This window comes from Xiphias gladius, unplaced genomic scaffold, assembly GCF_016859285.1.
Source record: "Xiphias gladius isolate SHS-SW01 ecotype Sanya breed wild unplaced genomic scaffold, ASM1685928v1 HiC_scaffold_1323, whole genome shotgun sequence".
Taxonomy (NCBI): domain Eukaryota; kingdom Metazoa; phylum Chordata; class Actinopteri; order Istiophoriformes; family Xiphiidae; genus Xiphias; species Xiphias gladius.
In genome coordinates this window covers 22,420-31,800 of record NW_024401638.1, presented here as the reverse complement: position 1 = coordinate 31,800, position 9,381 = coordinate 22,420, and the positions used below count along the sequence as shown (strand labels likewise).

The 9,381-nt window shown below is 39.7% G+C and overlaps 1 long non-coding RNA gene across 1 annotated transcript; it reads left to right on the top strand.

The window, feature by feature from the left end:
* Positions 1 to 3,958: 3,958 nt before the first annotated feature.
* LOC120787264 lies at positions 3,959 to 4,441 on the top strand. The gene is made up of 3 exons (XR_005706894.1): positions 3,959 to 4,074; positions 4,193 to 4,276; positions 4,386 to 4,441. It is a non-coding gene; the product is annotated as an uncharacterized LOC120787264 (long non-coding RNA).
* The last annotated feature ends 4,940 nt before the right edge of the window (positions 4,442 to 9,381 follow it).

Sequence of the window (9,381 nt, the reverse complement as noted above, 5' to 3'; positions counted from 1 at the left end):
GAAAAACGCTTATTGCCCTTCTTGCTTAGAGACTCTCACATCTGTTCAAAATGAAGCTGGAACCAGCAGCTGGTTAGCCTAGCTTAGTGTAAACAGGTGGAAACAGCTACCCTGGTTCTTTCCAAAGGTAAAAAAATCACCTACCAGCACCACTAAAGCTCACTAATTAAGACATTATATCTGTTTTGGTTTACATTATTCAAAATCCAAAGTGTTAAAACCTGAATTTGTGGATTTATGGAGGATTACAGCTGGACCTATTTCCCGACAGGAAGTGGTGGCATCCTGGAGTCTCCACTGGTTTGCCCTGCAAGAGTCTTGTCATCCCTAAGTTAGCTCAAATAAGCTAACCTGCTGCTAGCTGTAGCTTCATACTGAACAGACAAGAGTGGTATTAATCTTCTCAACTAACTCTTAGCAAGAAAATGGAAACTTTAAATTACATTTTTTTTTTCTGATGTCAGTTCAAACCAGTTTCCAGAACTGTAAATTTTTACTTTTAGTTACCGGTCAATGATATCTCATTTGGAAAATTTAGTCCCTTGGTCGATACTGAACCTGCACTTCATGTAAATCTGAGTTGACTCAGTTTCCTCCAGCATGGCACATTACATTAAACACTGCTTTGTGACAACCAGGTCCAACAGTCAACACCGTATTTTGACAGCCAATTAACGTCAGCCAGTAGCTAGAAACATTGTAATGCAGGTGGCTCTACTGTATTGCTGATGATTGAGAGCAAAGGGCTCTTGTGTTATTTATTCCAAAGTCACCCGGGGTTCAGGGAATATTCTTCCCTCTGGAAACATTGCTGCCACTAACACGCCCTCGAAGGTTCCTGGGCTCGATTCATTTATGCCATTAATACAATCTGGCTGCTGGCACCAGGACGAGCTGAGGGGTTGAAGCTCTCTTGCTCCCGTACGCTCAATACACACACACACACACACACACTTAATGACCAGATAGACTGAAGTGAGAATTAATTATAAAAAAAGTTTTCCAATACACTTTTGGGGAAAAAAGATGAAAAATGTAGCTCGATGACCATGAGTTTCCATGCATTTCTATGGGAATGGCTTAACTCTGATGAACGAATGAACCCTGTCCCTTTTTGTGTTGTCTCAACAACACACACACACACACACACACACACACACACATACACTAAAAAAGCACACGCACGCACACATTATGACTACGAATACGGCAATTCTGTTTATTATTATATTACATAAACATCTTGAAATCTGTACAAAAGATAGCTGATATTCAACTGAATTTCAAAATATCTGACTTTAAAATTCAAAAGCAGTGAATTTCAAATGTTATGCATAAAATATTTCACAATTCAGTAGTTCACCAACAGTATTCCATAAACTCATGCACAGTGTAATTATGAGGACTATTTAACGTCAAAACCTTAAATTGCACAATTGTAAAGCAGTTTGATTGATCATCCACAACAGTGTTCAGCAATTCTTTGCTTGGTGACAGCTCCTTATCTGGGGGTGGAAGCCTCTCTTGCCTTTCTTCATGACAGCATGTGAGCTGAATTTATGAAGCCAGAATTCTCTGGAGCAAAAGGTGTAAAGTCTGAACAAAAGAAATGACTGACCTACTGTACATATGCTCTGTGTGTGTGTGTGTGTGTGTGTGTGTGTGTGAGAGAGAACTACTGCATTCTGCTATAAACAGGTAAACAAAGGTAACTATGGCTAAAACAGAGCATTAAACGTGGCGACAGCCATAGCTTTAAAAGACTTATAATTAGAATGCTTATACTTGAAATACACATTGGATAGAAAGTGATCAACTGCATAAATCAGAAATGAACAATTTGTCTGTAAACCAAGTGATTGTCCTTCATTCTTCAGATAAAGGATTAGAATGGAATCTTCCTCTAATAGAATAGAATCTTGTTCTATTGTGGTGTCATCAAGAGCTGGTCTGTTTACCTTCAGGTGAGAACACAGACCAGAGTTAGTTGAAGAAGTTACACTGAAGAAGTAGCACATCTGGAAAAACATTTGTTGCAGCAAAATGTCTTCACGTTCTGATTCAGCCAGCTGTTTGACAGCAGATAAAACTGGTAAGTAAGACTCAACACATACACACACACACACACACACACACACACACAGTGATGAGAAGTAACTAAATACATTTACTCAAGCACAGTGCTTAGGATGCTTGTACTATAAGTATCTAATTTTCATTCTGAAGCTAGAGGTCACTTTGCAGGTTAAGAGTTTGAAACATTTCTAACTTTTTATACTTTAAGTAAATGTTTCCGATAATACCTACCTAGTACGTAACATTTTCAATTCAAGACTTCCAACTTAAATGAGCATTTTTACGGCAGAGTAACTTCTTCTTGAGAAAATGATCTGAATGCTGAAGATCAGTGTAGCATTTGATCACGTTCTTTCTCATTCGGTATATGTTGCTCTTCTCATTCTTTAGAATATCACTGAAGAAGTCATTGGCCATTTTCAGTATATCGGACGTAATATTCTTCTTCAATTGGTCGTAGAATGACAACCAAATGTTATTTACATGACTATACTGAATGCTTCAGCTACATTTGTGCATGTTCTGTTGACTGAATGACCCTGCCGACTCCATGTTGTAACCTTCAGATGTTCTCCTCCTCTCCCTCATGTACTGCTTCTCTGTCCGCGGTAACAGATGAGAAGAAGAAATCGGAGAGCTCTGAGGTGCAAATAAGCGACACACTGTGCAGCAGCACAAGTCGCTACCTCATTAAAGAATTCAGCGGCGAAGGGTGCTTTGGCAAAGTTGCTAAAGGTGTGAATTTAATCACAGCACAGGACGTGGCCCTCAAGATCCTGAAAACCGAAAAGACCGCTAAAAGAGAGGTAATTTATTTAATGCGTTTTGATAATTAGGTTTTTCATGTTTTCTTGCTTATGTTTTGCTTATTAAATGAACTTCATCTAGAATGCTAAGTACCTATGTCATTTTTCCTATTTTCCCCACAGATCAAAATGCTTGAAGCAGTGAGCGTGCTTGACCCAGCCATGAAAAATGTGGTTCATTTCTTTGAGCAGTTTCAACACAAAGGACATACCTGTCTAGTGTTTGAAATGCTGGACAGGAGTCTTTTACAACTGCTCAGCGAACAGCAAGGGACGCCACTCTCTCTCCATGAGATACGGCCAATAACCCACCAGGTAAAGACTGTGGCTTTGATCAATCTATCAACAAATGCGGCAAGATACTCAGCCAGCTGGGAAAGAAGTTACATACTGAAGTAACATAACTGTATTTCTTCTTGATCTGTTTAAGCCTGCACCCTGGTCAATGGTAACTTTAACCGTCTACATTGTGTCCTTTGTCTCTGCAGTTGCTGATGGCCTTGGATGCTCTGAAGGGCATTGGTGTGGTTCACTCAGACCTTAAGCCAGACAATATAATGCTGGCAAACCATCTGAGTGAGCCCTTCAGAATAAAACTAATAGATTTTGGCGTGTCGTTCAGTGTCCGAGAAGAGGTATTTGGGAAGACAATTCAGCCTCTGGGTTACAGGTATGTTCAATCTGCAAGCTCATCTTTTAAAATGTTTGCATTTGTGTTTTTATTCTGTAAATGATCAAGCTTTGGCTGTGTCAGTCTTCATTTCATATGCTGTATTTGACAGTGTACTTAATAGCTCTTGTGACTCTTGTGCGATACACACAGGGCACCTGAAGTCACCCTGGGCCTCCTTCTCCGAGGCCATAGGCGCTTGGAGTCTAGGCTGTGTGCTCAGGTCTTGTGCCTCTGCAAACACCTGTTTGCGATAGACTGCAGTACCAGTCAGTAAGTAACCAAACCGATCTAGATTCAAATGCAAAGACTGTTAAATTGTGCCCCAGATACATGTCCAAACCCGAGAGGGGGCTTGTTGTAGGATGTTGGCTGATGTGATTCTTTATGTTCTCTCTCCAGATGAGGGGCATTGTAGACGTCCTGGGCCAGCCAGCTGACCACCTTCTCTGTGCTGGGAAATGCACACAAAATTTTTTCAAGGTGGAACAGCACTTGGACAGCCCAAGATGGTGGATGAAGGTATTTTAACCTTGCTCAGCAGTTCACAATTTTACATCTCCCAGTTAGGCAACAACTCTTTTATAATATTTAACACATTCAGGAAGAAGTATCTGACCTGCATGTTTTGTTCCTGTAGACCCCAAGGGAATACCAGCTTGACACTGGAATTGAGCCGAAAACATGGGACACAACAATCAGAAGTCTGGATGACCTGATAACAGTAAGTGGTCCATTTCATGACTACACAATGAATTAATACCAATATCCTCTGTCACTGAGAGACAGGAAGCAGTTAAAACTGAACTGTCACCTACTTTGTTTTCAATCAGCACAACCCAGACACACGGGAATCCATTGAGCTGGAGGATCAGAGAGCCTTTGTCAGTCTCCTGACATGCCTTCTACATACAGACCCAGAGAAGAGAATCACTCCGGGGAAGGCTCTCGATCACCCCTTTGTAACAATGGTCCATCTGGAAGATGAAATAGACACCAGCTTTTAGTGAGTGCCTGTGTTTTGTTTTCAGTAGGGTTGGATAGATACATGATTGGATTAATTGACAGACTTTGTTTATTGATTGAGTGATCCATTCATTTATTGTCATGTTTTATTCAGTGTTGAAGATTCTTTAGCTAAAATGAGGATCTTACCAATGGACAACATGGACCTATTTCTTGACTGTGCGGCTGAGGAAGAGCCCAAAGAGGAAGAGCCTTGGCCATACCTCGTCATACAGACGCAGGCTCAGTCCTTTCTGGCTCCTGTGATGGCATTAAAAACATGCCTCAGTCTTCTGAAGGAGCAGAAGCTGCTGCAGGAATAGACACTACTGGCTCGGCTATAAAGGAACCAACTGTTAGCCAAGGTGCAACCAGTCCAGCTGAGGATGCATCGGCCAGTGGCAGGTCACCCGATGAAAGTCTGCCTGCTAAAGTCAAGAAGAGCCGCTGAAGAGAGTCCGAAAATTCTTTGGCAGGGCAATAAGGACCATTTTACGACTGAAAAAAGTCAATAAATAAATGCTGGATGTCATATTCATATCAGTCATACTTTTTGGAGGAGGCCAAGTGGGAATGGTTGTTAAATCTCCTGGGAAGGGATGAAAGGATGGCATTATCCCTCTCTCTCTCTCTCTTTTTCTCTTCCCCTCCTCTCTTTCTCTCCAACCCAACCGGTCAAGGCAGATGGCCAGCCACCCAGAGTCTGGTTCTGCTCAAGGTTTCTTCCCGTTATGAGGGAATTTTTCCTCGCCACTGTCGCCAAGTGCTTGCTCATGGGGGAATGTTGGGTCTCTCTGAATAATATTGTAAAGGGTACGGGTTAGACCTGCTCCATATGAAAAGAGCCTGAGATTACTTTTGTTATGATCCCTTCTTAACAACCATTCACACTTGGCCTCATGTGATTCAAAAAAACCCAGTCATTTACACTTCGACTCAATATTTGCAGCAAATTATCACAACTACACAATTCTTTAATCCTTTAAAGAATTCTACATGAAATAACTTAAAATGGTTACTTTCAAATGTGTTTGTGTGTGTTTTGGAAGGATGAGATACCTTAAAAGATTACACTTCAGTCTAACCATCAGGCTACTACTACCTCTTACCTGATTTCCATTCAATTTGCTATGAAATTCATGTCCCTGCAGAGGACTAATCTGCATTTCTTAGTAACTATGAAACCTTTTCTTTAACAACATCACGTCAAATTTTCCCATTGACAAGACATGACATAATCACGTCTCGATGTTTATCTTGTTTTGATTACCAAGCACTGAAGCTGTCTTACATTCTTATTTTAAGCTGGTAAATTTGTATTGCTTTTCCTGCAATGTGTCCGACATGTTTCTTGATCACTCATGTGCTCTCCTAATTTCTTAATTTTTCATTTTTATATAATTTTTTCAAATAATTGTTTTAAATAATAATATTACCAAAATGTATTTACAAAGTACTAAAAATAAAATTTGCTACATTTTTACACAAAAACTTGGAAATTAAGCAAAAATAAGGGAATAAACTCAGAAGGACTATCCATAAAAACAAGTCATACTGATGACAGAGGCCAGCGACAGATAAAATACAGCACAGAGGCTGCACATTTGTGAATTGCAGCCTGTGCGTAGCTGCTCCAGCACCCTGTGCATGGCCTATCTGATGGAGCACCGTGGTGTGACTCTCCTGGAGGCCCACAGGTGGGTGGAGACCTGTCGACCCTGGTAAGGCAGAATAATGTCTTATGGAAGCAGTTCATCGGTATGAGATGGAGCTTTGTGGATGCAACTCTGTCTGGTCTCCTCCTCCACTGGGCAGACACCAGACATATCTGAAGAAGAGGCCAGAAATATGATGCCACTTCGAGGACCTTACCTTCGGCAGTACTTTATGTGTGGGGTGAGGGGGCCGTTGTTTCACAGGGATGAAATGTACTGTGTCACCTATGTGCAGTGGCAGTAACCGTAAAATTCTATTTATTCATGGAAAGATAGATAAATACTGTTCCATCCTGATTTATTATGGTCAGTGGTGGAATTTAACAAGAAATACAAGTACTCAAGCACTGTCCTTTACTGTATACTAATCAATAACTGTCGGAGGAAATACTGTACTTTGTACTCCACTACATTAATTTGAAAACTGTAATTACATGTTAGATTTCAGAATAAGATATCAAATTAAAAATGACGATAGGCTTACAAAGTACAATAAAATAAACCAGTGGTTCCCCAACCCACTTGCTTTTTGACACCTCAAAAAACACTGAACCCCTTATCAAGTTTCAGATTTCTATGAGCTGTTAGCAGTTGCATCAAAAGGAGATTTCCCTTCTAAACGTCTCAGGTGGTTTCATTTTAATCAGTCTTTGAGGCCCAGAGACCAAATTTAAAAATAAAAATAAAAAAAGCACAGATTGGATAAAAGTTTGACAAATGAATGTATAATTTTTCCTCTTTCCTACCACATTGATCATCTCAAAATTTATCCCGTGACGATTTGGATGACATATACTGTTACATTTTTAACTTAAGTATATTTTTTGTGACTATTTTGAAGGACGTTGAATACAAGACTTTTTGAACTGGATTCTTTTTACATTATTGTATTAGTACAGTAGTTCTGTTCAAGGTTTCTACCTGTTAAAGGAGTTTTTACTGGCTGCTGTGCCAAGTGCCTGCTCATGGGGAATGTTGGGTCTCTGTAAATATAACTATAAAAATGCAGTCTAGACCTGCTCTATATGAAAAGTGCCTGAGATAATCTCTATTTATGATTTGGCGCTATATAAATAAAATTGAATTGAATTGAATTGAATTGAATTACCCACAATCAAATCACTGAGGCAGCTGTGACAGTGAAGGCAGTTCAGAAATCCAACAAATCTGAGGCTGCAAAGTACAAAAAGCATTTATTTTGGAATCAATAGACATCTTAATTGGTTCAGCAAGGAAACATTTGAAAGACAGTGGATTTTGTTATGGACAGCCATACATAATACTTAGTTATTTATCTATAAGGTCATTAAACACCTTGAAATCATGCTAATTTCAGCATGAATGATTCAATATATTCAAACTAATTGTGGTGTTTATTTCACTCATGAAGAGAGCTGTGAACTGTTAAAAAATGAGATTACAAAAGGCTGAATTTTTTTTTGCCTATCCATAATAAAAATATATTTTTGGGACATAATATGGACTTGTGATTCTGCCAAGAAACAACTGGATTATATCTCTTTTTCCTCTCAACAGAGAGAGAGATTTTGACCAATCATAGTAAAATCATTCACAATTGGGCACAAGTCTGTCAGCTCTAAACATAAACACACACTACTACTACTACTCTAGAGGAAAGTTTAAGCTAATATGTCAGTGGTCAACCTATCCCCGAGATAATTCCGATAGTAAGCCCCCCATTTGTCGTAGCAATGCAGCTGTTGGCCAGTTTGTTCTTACAAAATACTTTTTGGTTAAAACAATCAACATTTCAGACTAGAGTTTCAATGCAAAGCCACAAGTGGTGCAAGTTAGAAGAACAACTGGTGAGAGAGGTGCTGGGCAGCCATATAACAACCAGACTGACAGTTTACAGATAACCACCATTTTAACACCACAAGCCGCACCATGCAGATTGTTTTGCGAGACATTTAGTCTGAATAAAAATAAAGACATTTACATGTACCCAACACCCTGACAGCAGTTAAAACTCAGGTCAGCTACTTTGTTGTATTTTAAAGGAGGAGCTCAACTTTCTGGGAAAATCAGCTTGTTCACGTTCTCGTTGAGAGTGAGATGAGAAGATTAATACCAATCTCATGTCTGTATGCTAAATATGAAGTTACAGCCAGCAGATGACTGGCTTATCTGAGCATAAATGCACCACCTCCTCAAAAATAGTCTAACACATAGCCCTTTGTAAAACTGTGGTCTAAAATAATATTTATGTCCAGACTTCATAAAATGATGCAGGTAGCAGTTATGACTACAAGCTTTAACTCAGCTTTCATTTTGGTGCCCTAGTTACACAGACTTTCAAATGTTAAAAGGAATATTTTGATATTTTGGGAAAAGCAGCTTATTGCCCTTCTTGCTTAGAGACTCTCACATCTGTTCAAAATGAAGCTGGAACCAGCAGCTGGTTAGCTAGCTTAGTGTAAACAGGTGGAAACAGCTACCCTGGTTCTTTCCAAAGGTAAAAAATCACCTACCAGCACCACTAAAGCTCACTAATTAAGACATTATATCTGTTTTGGTTTACATTATTCAAAATCCAAAGTGTTAAAACCTGAATTTGTGGATTTATGGAGGATTACAACTGGACCTATTTCCCGACAGGAAGTGGTGGCATCCTGGAGTCTCCACTGGTTTGCCCTGCAAGAGTCTTGTCATCCCTAAGTTAGCTCAAATAAGCTAACCTGCTGCTAACTGTAGCTTCATACTGAACAGACAAACCGGTCAGTTCAAACCAGTTTCAGAACTGTAAATTCTTACTTTTAGTTACCGGTCAATGATATCTCATTTGAAAAATGTAGTCCTGCAGGTCGATACTGAACCTGCACTTCATGTAAATCTGAGTTGACTCAGTTTCCTCCAGCATGGCACATTACATTAAACACTGCTTTGTGACAACCAGGTCAACAGTCAACACCGTATTTTGACAGCCAATTAACGTCAGCCAGTAGCTAGAAACATTGTAATGCAGGTGGCTCTACTGTATTGCTGATGATTGAAAACAAAGGGCTCTTGTGTTATTTATTCCAAAGTCACCGGGGTTCAGGGAATATTCTTCCCTCTGGAAACATTGCTGCCACTAACACGCCCTCCC